The following is a 12,047-nucleotide window of genomic DNA, read 5'->3' on the forward strand; positions in this document are numbered from 1 at the left end:
TGCAACATGCTTTTACTGGAAGATACTAGGCAGAGAATATGATTGAAGAATATATCAATGCACCACATACATAACACATTTCAGGACCAAAGTTTGTAAAAGTGACCATAATTTCATGGTGTGTTTATATATAATCTTTGTTATATTAAAGACTAAGAAATTAATTTAAATTTCTAGACTAAAATTATCTCACCTATAAATCAGCAACTGATCTATTTCACTGTATTTATTTTTGCTCCGTGCCCAGGCAAACAGCTTGAGATATTATAAACAGTAATTTGTGGTGTGATCGACCTTGATAAACCCTTTGTCAAACTAAAGTCAGCTCTAAATATTTTGTTCAGATTAAGTTTACTTCTTTTTTTCTTTTTTCACATTCTGTGTAGCTTTTATTTCAATCAGGAAGTAATTGAATGTATATATAGCCTAAAAATAGCAGAAAAGATGAGTAAAGTGTCCTGCAGTTCATCTAGGGTGGGGATGGAGGGTGGGCTGGGCACCCAGAGAGAGGGGGCTGGGCATTGTCCTGGGAGCACAATGAGGACAGGGCCAAGCAGAGGGCGGCTTGCTGAGCGTAGGACAGGGAGGGCACTGCCTGGCAGCTGAGCCTGCCTGACTATCCCCACAGGGCAGCAGAGACCCTGAGACCACCTGGATGGCAAGCCAGGCTTGCACACGCCTAGGGCAGGCCCAGAGGAAGCCAAGACCCAGCCTGGATTCTCTGTTAGCAGATTCAAACCTTCATAGTACTGTCCACAGTCCCTAGAAGAGCTGGTCCCTGGGGCACTGCCAGCACAGACACACTGCCCTGATGATGCAGCAGGGTCTGCATGCAGATCATGTTGTCCCTACTCTAGACCCTGAGGGACTAGTAGTAGCAAATGCTGAAGACTTTAGTTTGGTTTGGCGTAGAGATGGCCACCAGGGCATACACAGTGCCCATGCGGCCAGTCAAGGTCCCAAGGTGCTCCTTGGACTCAATATCCCACACGTGGATAAGGTTCTCATAGGTGCCACAGACAATGAAGTTATTTGTCATAGAGATAGAGTAGACACTGCTGCCAGATATCTGCAGGACATGGATGCAGTCAAGGGTCCAGATATCCAGCCATCTCCTGGTCCTTCTGTGGCAGCACAGGGTGCATCTTGTGGAAGCAGTAGTCCCTCATCTGCAGGAAATCCTTCAGTCCCCGGAAGTGGCACATCTCCAGGTGGATCTCATACATGTCCTGTAATCACAACCACCCTCATGGTCCTTCCAGGTGCTGAGCTTGATGGTGAAGGGTCACCTGCAGGAGTCCACCTCCAAGAAGATGGGCTTCCTGCCCCAGCCTTCTCTGACAGTTGTGCTTGCAGGGGATGAAGAGTTCCCCCAACTCCTCAGCCACCACCATGTTGTTCAGCACCATTATGAGATTGGCGTTGCCCACGGGACCCTTCTCTGACTTCAAGGTGCATCTTAGAACGTGTGCCCACACGTGGTGATCGCGGGGTCCTTGAACACACTGCAGCAGAGCTGGCAGCAGAGCTTCCCCGAGGGCTGCTGGGCGAACACCAGTGGCTCTGGCTCCTCTTCCATCGTGGGCAGCGAGAATGCGGAGCGCAGGGACATGCCGGACTCAGAGTGCAGGGAGTGGACTGAGGTGGCGGGGTCTGGTCTGCAGGGGGTGCTGTTGCCGGGCATGCTGTCTTCATTCCACGGAGTGTAGGCGAGGGTGCTGTGTATACTGGCTGTTCCCGTCAGGTTTCCTTATGGTGGTAACGGCCAAAAAGGTGGCCCTGAAGGTCTTCTCCATTCCGGTGGGGTGGCAACGTCTAGGGTGGGAAGGTTGGTAGTCCCCACCCCCACCCCAGGAGAAGTGGTTGTAGCAGGCGCTCCTGCCTGAGCTCACTCTCTGCAGAGGCCTCCAGGGTCCTCGGGCAGCGCCACCCTACACCTTCATCGCGCTTCCTCTGCCGCTGGCCGAGAAAGGGCCTAAGTCTACTTCCAAAGATATTGAGTCTTCTAACTGGTGGCTTCCTCCATATTCTTATATCCTGTTAGATTCCCAGTTTCCTTTGATAATTACCTGTTATAGATATATTCCAAAAAATTGTCTCTTGCTATTTGATTCTGTTGCTAGAATTGTTCAATTTATGAGCGTGAACTAATTGTTTCTTCTCTTTGTTCCAATAGACTTAGGACTAAAGTCACATTGTGCCCTCAGATTCGTAGAGCAACTCCAGTAATACAGTCACATAACTATAATGAAAAGCTTTAAATTCATTGTATCCAGGTAGCCTCTTCTTTCTTGGCTGTGATAGCATATAAGGGTGAGGGTGTTGGTAGCGGAGTACAGAGAAGGACATCTTGGAGATAGTAATGGTTTAACCAACAATCTTTGTTCTTTGATGCATAAGAGCTTGTTATTTGAAATGTGATGGAAAACACAAAGTGTACATTTTCATTCCAATTATTTTTCTAAGTTACTGAAGTAGATTGAGTTTTGAAGGTCACTGCCCCACTCTACGCTGGTCTAACCAAAAAAGCCAGTAATTTTTTGAGTTCCAAGCACTATTCTATAGCAAAGAAATTATTTGAAACGTTCAAAATAATTTCAATCTAGAAAATGTAAAATCACAGTCTCTATCACGTATCCCATCATACACGCTTTTTGGTGCATATGGTCAACTAAAAGAACCCCTAGGTAACTGAGGTTTTTGTCTTTACCATAAAAGATACAAGCAGAGATAGAGTTTGCTTGCTCTCAGTTCTCATTCCAAATTCCCATTCTGAAACTCACGGCTGCAGCAGTGGGCATACGTCCATTCCATTCTGATTCACTATGTCAGCGTGAATCAAGGTCATGTAATATAATCACAATTGGTGTAGATCTGTCCTTGTAGATAGTAGCACCTTTCCAGGTGAAGGGGGGGACATTGGGAACTGTCTTGACAAGCCAAAACTACCTAATAAAAAGAAGTATGCACTTTTCATTAAAGAGCATTAGTATATGCTATTTTCATTGGCAACACATTGAAATATATTTGATTAATAAATGTAAGGAAATTTTGTGATCATAGGGATTATACAGTTTGAAATCTGATGGTTACGTTGAGAAATTTGAACATCGATTATGTTGATAGTTGGTGGCAGTAACTGATGTCAGAAAGTAGGACCTGAGTTCAGAGACAAGGAGGTTAGTGGTTTCAGGAATAAAAAAGGGAAGTGGTCAATTGCTTGTGTGTACCCTTCCAATCAGAGTGATTCCACGAAGAGTGAATCAGTTGCTTATATTCATAAATTACTGTGCTTTTCTGTGTAAATAACATATAGCTAATATTTATATTATATTATATTATTTATATTATTATATAGCCAATAATTATATTATATAGCTAATATTTGGTCATTTTAAGATTTGTTTTTTGGTCTATATCCCCATCCAATAACACTAGACTACTACTTACAAGAATTAAGCTAAGGAAGGGGCCGGCCTGATGGTGTAGTGGTTAGGTTCGTGTGCTCTACATTGGTGGCCCAGGGTTCACGGGCCTGGATCCTGGGCATGGACCTACACACCACTCATCAAGCCATGCTGTGGCAGTGTCCCACATATAAAATAGAGGAAGAGTGGCACAGATATTAGCTCAGCAACAATCTTCCTCAAGCAAAAAGAGGAAGATTAGCAACAGATAGCTCAGGGCCAATCTTCCTCACCAAGAAAAAGAAAAAAAGAATTAATCTAAGGAATTAAGATCAAGAAGTGATTAATAAATGTTGCCTTTCATTTTGAAACAGCTATTAAAGGAACTCAAAGTCTGCTGTATATATATATATATAAAATATACACACACACCAAAATTACTAACTTCATATTTACAAGAATTTAAAATTACTTACAATCTTTTGGTACACACTCATATTGTGAAGAAAAAGTTATACAAACTTGCTCAGTCACTCTTTTAAACAGCTACAGTACGTGGTAAATAGTAGGTAAAAGATGTTGAAAATCTAAAACTGTGAACAAAAGTTTTACTTTTTATTTAGATAGCCACATATAACTTTAAAAAGCCATTAACTCTTGCAGTAAATATAATTAAAAATAACGTAATCTTATTTTTCCATGTCCACTAAAAATCTTTTATTTTGCAAGTAACTCATTATTCAGATTTTCTAAATATAAAATATATTTTAAAATATTAATGAAAATTTACATTTAAATATACTGACCTTATCCTTGTAAGGTATTTCAATATATTTGTTTAAATAAATATTTTGGTTAACAGTGTTTTTATATATAGAATCATAATATATTCATCCAAAAAAGAACTTACAGATAATTTGATCCAGCCTCTTTGTTTAATAGATGAAGAAACAGACATCCAGAAACGTGATGAGAAATTTGCAAATAAAAGCCAAATATGTAGACTTCCTGTCAAATACATCTTCTGTTATATACGTTGCAACTTCCTGAATCATCAGTTTTCATCAAAACGAAATGCCATAAAGGCCCAATATTAAAAATATTTAACCATTCTATTATATTTGCTTGATGATTCAAGTGGCACCTAAACATTTTACAATATCTCTAGGTCATTACTATAATATTAATATGTGTGTGTTTGTAACTCTATAGATAAATGCTTATTGGCATTCTACTTTAGAATTCTTTTTCCCTCTTTTCTTTATACTTTACTGTGCTTTACAGCTTCTAGTACTTGAAGTAGAATCTATGTTTCTTCTTATACCTTTACCCTACTTTTGCATGGTTTTTAGACCTCTTGAAGTAGCAATCATGCGGTACACAATTGCTTTCAAAGTGGTGAAAGAGGTGACCTACCGTTACCTACCTGGCTTGAAAGATTCATCTTCATAACAGCCCATAGTCCCTATGCTCTTATGCAAATCATAGGACTGGAATAGTAATTCTTCTTTCTTCTTTTTTGTAATATATATTCCTCTTAAAGAATGCCTTTCTTTTTTTTAGTACAAGAGATGACAATAACCTTTCTTAAGGGATTATTATGAAAATTGCATAAAATCACACTTGTAAAGAGTAAAGTATTATTTCTCTGGAGAAGGTAACAACATTTGATGTCGATCACTGGACTTAATGAAGTCAAACCACAGTAGCATGAGGAAATGTGTCAGATTCTATTGGGCCAGTGGGTGGACAGTGATGAATTTCTCAAACATATCTCATTAAGGTCATAACACATACAGTTTTCTCATTTAGTAATTCAAATTCGCATCCCAAATTAAAATCTCCACACACTAAAACAAAATCATTCAATAAAAAGGAAGTCTGAAAACTTCAGCATAGTGAAGGGCATTTTCAGTGACCTTCATCACTCTTTAAGGAGTTTGCCTGCTGAGCATCTATTAAATTTTCGACCATGGAATATTTTGCATCTTGTGATCTACAGCATCCTGCACATCACCAAAGACCTGTTCCCCACAAACAACATATTTAAAGCAGTTGTGTATTGACATTTTGAATTTATGTGTCAACAGGTGTCTTAGTATATGAAAATATAAAAGAGTACTTTAATTTTGGCAAAGCATTGCTTAAGTTCTTAAAAGGGAAAATAACTTTTACTGAAAGAAAATTGTTGTACTTCAAATACAGAGTCAGTTATTATTCCTTAATTTCTATTTCTATTTTCTTTATAAAGACTCACCAGTACCTGGTAGGGTGCTGGACCCTTAAAGAAAGCTCAAAAAGCAGAATTCTTTTATGATTACTATTATTAGCTATTTTGTTTTTGAAATGAAAGAAAAATCAAAGAAGAATATGAGCACCAATTTAAAGAGACTGCTAAAAGCCACACAACTGAAATACCTAGTATGAAATTTAAATATTTATATGCTACGAGATTCTTTTGAATAATAATTATCACAACCTTGAGTTCAGTGCTAATGTATCTGAATTGTTTTCATTGCCAGAATATGCTGCAGGGAATGTGTGAGACAAAAATCAGCCTGTAGCTCTAGAATCTCAAGGCAAATAGTAAAGATCAATCAGTCACCCTTCTAATTCCAAATGCTTCACAAATTATAAAATATAGAACCAAATTTATATCAATTAAATATATGTTTGTTTCATATTCCGTATCTGTTATAGTAGAACTATATATACATGTTTATGTGGGTATGTAGACATGTGTGTGTTTATGGGCGAGTTTGACACCTATGTGTTTGCTAAGGCTAATACTTATGTAATAAATTTCTAAGGCAACATATGATTACTTTATTTGAAGCCTAATTATGTTATGTAAGGCCATTATATTATATAGTGAACACTGTTGGTATCCTGCACACATCTCCTTAACTGGGCTGGAGTGCATCTCTCAGTTCTGTGGGTGTTGGCTGACAGTAAGTCAACATCAAACCTTGTCAGGAGAAGTGGTCTTGGCTAAATTGAGTCATCTAAACCAACCAGAAATAGCTCACAGTTGTGCTCTGCCCCTGGGCATGCATAAAGACAAAGACTGACAGTCATAAGGATACGGAAAGCTAGCCACCTTCCCTCAAGGTCAGAGGGAAGTACTGCCATTCATGCTCCCTGTTGGGTCAGGCTGAGGCTAGAGATCAGGTGAAATAAAATCTTTATCTAGCTTTGTTTCCACTTAATCCTGTTTGCCTCACACCCTTATAGGTGTTACTGACAGAATTCCATCACATCATTTGCACAATACTCCTTCGTTTAGTGTCTGCTTCTAAGGAAACTGAACCTGGAAACAACAATCCAGCTACCACTGTGTGCAATGAGATTACAGCCAAAATCGGGTGTTTTGAGAAGTCAATGTTTGCACAGTTTTGTTTAGTTATTACTTAATGGTCTGAAGCAGTCCTGAAGAAGTTTAAGATTATGGAAAACTTGGGAGAACATTTCTCATAGGTCTCTCAGGTTTATGCATGGCTTTAATCCACTTTTGTTCTGGACTATCTTTATTATTATTAAGGCTTTGTATTTTTAGAATGGTTTTAAGTTCACAGCAGAATTGAGAGGAAGATACAGAGATTTCCCATATACTCCCTACCCCCAAACAGCCTTCCCCATTTATCAACATCCCCACTGGAATCATACAATATGAAGCCTTTTCAGATTGGCTTCTTTCACTTACTAATATTCATTTAAGGTTTCTCCATGTCTTTTCAGGGGTCAATAGCTCATTTCTTTTTAGTGCTGAATAATATTCCATCGTCTGGAGGTACCACAGTTTATTTATCTGTTCACTTACTGAAGAACATCTTGTTTTTTTCCAAGTTTTCACAGTTATGAGAAAGCTGCTATAAATATCCATGTGGAAGATTTGTGTGGACATAAATTTTCAAATCCTTTGGGTAGATACCAAGGCACATGATTGCAGGATCACATAGTAAGAGTATGTTTAGTTTTGTAAGAAACTGCCAAACTATCTTCCAAAGTGGTTGTACCATTTTGGAATTAAACCAGCAATGAATAAGAGTTCCTGTTGCTCCACATCCATGTCAGCATTTGATGCTGTCAGTGTTCTGGATTTTGGTCATTTTAATAGATGTATAGTGGTATTTCGTTGTTTTCATTTTCATTTCTTTGATGACACATGATGTGAAGCATCTTTTCATATGCTTACTTGCCATCTGTATATCTTCTTTGGTGAGGTATCTGTAAGTGTCCTTGGCTTATTTCTTAGTTGGGTTATTTGTTTTCTCATTGTGGAATTTTAAGGATTGTTTTGTTTATATTTTGGATAACAGTCTCTATCCCATGTGTCTTTTCAAATATTTTTTCCCAGTCTCTGGCTTGTCTTCTTATTCTCTTGACATTGTCTTTCACAAAGCAGAAGTTATTAATTTTAATGAAGTCTAGCTTATCAATTATTTCTTTCATTGATCTTGCCTTTGGTGTTGTATCTAAAAAAGTCATTGCCATACCCAAGATATCTAGGTTTTTGCCTCTGTTCTCTCTTAGGAGTTTTATAGTTTTGCATTTTATGTTAGGTCTGTGTTCCATTTTGATAATTTTTGTGAAGGATAGAAGTCTGTGCCTAGATAATTTTTTTTGCATGTGAATGTCCTATTGTTCCAGCACTATTTTTTGAAGAGGCTATCTTTGCTCAACTGTATTTCTTTGCTCCTTTGTTCTTTTGTCAAAGATTAGTTGACTATCTTTGTGTGGGTCTATTTCTGGGCTTTCCATTGATCTAGTCCATTGATCTATTCATCTATTCTTTTAAAAATCTGTTCTTTTGCCAACACACACTTTCTTGATGATTTTGGCCTTATAGTAAGTCTTGAGGTTGGGTAGTATCAGTCCTCCAACTTTATTCTTCACCTTGAGTATTGTGTGAGCTATTCTTTGCCTTTTGCCTCTCCATCTAAACTTTAGAAACAGTTTGTTGCTATCCACAAATAACTTGCTGGCATTTTGATTTGAGTTGCATTGAATCTATCAATCAAGTCAGGAAGAACTGACATCTTTATTGAGTGTTCTTATTCGTGATATGGAATATCTCTCCATTTACTTATTACTTTGATTTCATTCATCAGAATTTTGTAGTCTTCCTCCTATAGATAGATCTTGTACATATTTTGTTAGATTTATACTTAAGTTTTAATTTTTTGGATACTAATATAAATGGGATTATGTTTTTAATTTCAAATTCCTCTTGTTCATTACTGGTGTATAGGAAAGCAACTGACTTTTATTTATTAACCTTGTATTCTTCTTTTTTTTTCTTTTTTGGCTGAGGAAGATTCACCCTGAGCTAACATCTGTTGCCGATATTGCTCTTTTTTTTTAATATGTGGGCCACTGCCACAGCATGGCCATAGATGAGTGGTGTAGGTCTGTGCCCAGGTACCCAACCTGGGCTGCTGAAGCGGAGCACACAAAATTTAACCACTAGGCCACCAGGGCTGGCCCTTATTAACCATGTATTCTTTAACCTCACTATAATTGTTTATTATTTCCAGGAGTTTATTTGTTAATATTTTTGGATTTTTTGTATAGATGATCATGTTATTTGTGAGCAAAGACAGTGTTATGTGTTCCTTCGCTATACATATATCTTTTCTTTTCTTGTCTTGTCTTGTTCCATTAGCTAGAACTTCAAGTATGATGTTGAAAAGAAGTGGTGAGAGGAGATTTTCTTGCCTTGTACCTGATATTAGTGAGAAAGCTTTGAGTTTATCACTATTCAATATGATATTAGCTGTAGGCTTTTTGTAGATATTCATTATCAAGCTGAGGAAATTTCCCTCTATTTCTAGTTTACTGAGAGTTTTTTTATCGTGAAAGAGTATTGGATTTTGTCAAATGCTTTTTCTGCATCTGTTGATATGATCATGTGATTTTTCCTTTTTTAGCCTATTGATGTGATGGATTACATTAATTTATATTCAAATATTGAAGTAGCCTTTCACACCTGAGATAAATCCAACTTGGTTGTGGTGTATAATTCTTTTTATTCACTGTTAGATTCTATTTGCTAATATTTTATTGAGAATTTTTGCATCTATGTTCATGAGAGATATTGGTCTGTAGTTTTCTTTTCTTGTAATGTCTTTGTCTGGTTTTGGTATTAGGGTAATGCTGGTCTCGCAGAATGAGATAGGAAGTATTCTCTCTTCTTCTATCCTCTGGAGGAATTGTAGAGAATTGGTATAATACCTTCCTTAAATGGTATAACTCACCAATGAACTCTTCTGGCTCTGGTGCTTTCTGTTTTGGAAGGTTATTAGTTCTAGACTATCTTTTCAAAGAAATTTTTATAGTGAACAACTTTGAAAGAAAATGTTACTGGCTCCCTCCAGGACAGAGTGCTGATTTGTTTACTGTCCAAGATAATAAACATAATATCTTCATCTGGGACAAAGTTTAGGCAAGTTTGTTAGCAGCTTCCTGATATGACTGGAGTTCTCTAAATTTAGGATTTCCTTACCTGTGGTGCAAAACCTCTGCATGTACAGCATCCACCAGGACTGTTTTGTATCACTCTACTGGAGTTGGGGGACAAGGGAAACCAGTGCAACCATGGAGCTAATGGTGCTGCTGTGCTGTAAGCAATAAATCCTATACCTCTGACTAGGGAGTCTCTTGATTTCTTCCAGCATCTATAAAATAAGATACTTATGGGGAATGTTCTCCCATGTTTCATATAATATTAAGCTTCTTTAGAATCTCTTCAGACCATGAGGTAATAACTAAACAATGAAATAAGGTAAAATATATGATCCTCCACAGTTGTTCACAAGGAACCTCCCCTGAAATATATATATAAATATCTTATCTAACAAAGAGGAAAGAACAGAGATCTCAGAGGTTATGCTAACCAAATCCACAGAAACAGATTTAATAAAAGGTAATATAAACATAACATCTTAAGATATCATTAGAACTTGATGATCAGAGTCAGATTATGTTGTTTAAAGAGATCTTCCAATAAGGATGTGATACATTGCAGATTTTATTAACAAATGAGATATAAAAGAATTTCAAATTTATTAATAATGTATAAGCAGAAATACTCGTCTTGGGGTGAAAGGTTTTGTTTGACATCTTGAACTCTAGAGACTTTTCAACCTCATTCCTGGCAGGGTATGAAATAATTGGTAGACCCTCAGCCATATCAATTTAGACATTGCTTTTTGTACATTTTTACAAGTCTGTTGGCCACGCTGGTAATTATACAGTGCATCCAATTGTGACATTAGATTCTACATACATTTCTTACTGACTTACATTCTCCATTTGAATTTGAGGGCTTTATTTTTTTGGACAGTTGGGACCACCAGGAATTTTTTAAATAGATACAAACAAGTCTTATATTAGAACAGGATTTTTTTTTTTTAACATTTAGTAGTTTTTCATTAAAGTCAGATAAAACATGGATAAGAGCAGAATATTTTAACTTTTTTCTATTGTAGATCAGAAGGTTAAGCTGAGGTTTCTCACAGATGATTTTGAATTAAGATTTAATCATTCTGTTTTCCTGACATTTTTGAAATGGCAATGATCTTAGAGGAAAACTGAATCAAGACATCTGAACTTCTTGAAGAGTTCAGCTCTAAGATTTGCTCCCAAAGCAACCCCGGGCAATGTAGTCATCCTCATTGTGTATGATAGGAGGAAGCTGTGTTAAAATGAATCTGAGGTCATGTCTAGCTACAGCATTCTATGATGAATCCAAGACCTTAATCACCAATTATCACATTGTTTTAATGAAGAATCATGAGGCATTTACATCTGTTTTTAGAACAAATACAAGTAAATACTGATAACATTACTTGCAAAATTAAATTTAATATAGTTGGTAATGTTTATGTATGAGCTTTGCATGATAGAAAATTTAGAAATTAAAATAGAGATGAGACTTGATTGATGACCAAACATATGCCTTGAGGACAAACAAGAAAAAGCATCCCAGACAGTATTTATACAGGCATAAGGGTATGAAAGGCTGGCATGTCTGGGAACTACAAGTAGGTTAGAGTTACTTGAACATAAAGTTTGAGTTAGGAAAGAGCTGAGAAGGATTTTAACATATGGAGAGGCCATGCCACAAGCATTCAGTGAAAAGGAGTTTAATTTTTATTGTGTCAGACATATATAGCCTTTGAAGATTTTGAGGAGGTTACAGACATAATTAGATTTCTCACTTTCAATCCTTACTAGCAAAAGATAGTGTAGGAAGTAAAGAAAGTACGAAAACTAGGAGGGAGGGATGGTCCTCTGGTGTAGAGAATGATTGCAGCTGAGTGTAGTTTGAAGATGGGCACTAACATAATCTTTTCCATAAGTCAGCCTCTTGGACACGATCTCACAGCATGTGTTCAGTCCAGTGTGCTGTTTTCTACTAACTCTCCCTATCTAGTGTATATGGACAACATATTATCTATTTTTCCCCTATTTCTTAAACTTGATAGGAACTACATTTTTAGATCAAAAGTGGAAAGCTTATCTAAATGGATTGTTTAGCATGGTTTTGAAGATTCTCTAGAGGCAAAACACTAATCAGGAATATTCCACCCAGCATTGAATATTTCTCTGTGTATTTTATTTATTATAAATTACTTT

At 36.9% G+C, this 12,047-nt stretch overlaps 1 pseudogene; it reads right to left on the reverse strand.

Moving 5' to 3' along the window:
- Positions 1-1,088: 1,088 nt before the first annotated feature.
- Positions 1,089-4,867, reverse strand: LOC101397397 (E3 ubiquitin-protein ligase TRAF7 pseudogene; annotated as a pseudogene).
- Between the last annotated feature and the right edge of the window lie 7,180 nt (positions 4,868-12,047).

Source organism: Ceratotherium simum, chromosome 10 (assembly GCF_057802395.1).
Source record: "Ceratotherium simum simum isolate JZ-2026a chromosome 10, ASM5780239v1, whole genome shotgun sequence".
In the NCBI taxonomy this organism is placed as follows: domain Eukaryota; kingdom Metazoa; phylum Chordata; class Mammalia; order Perissodactyla; family Rhinocerotidae; genus Ceratotherium; species Ceratotherium simum.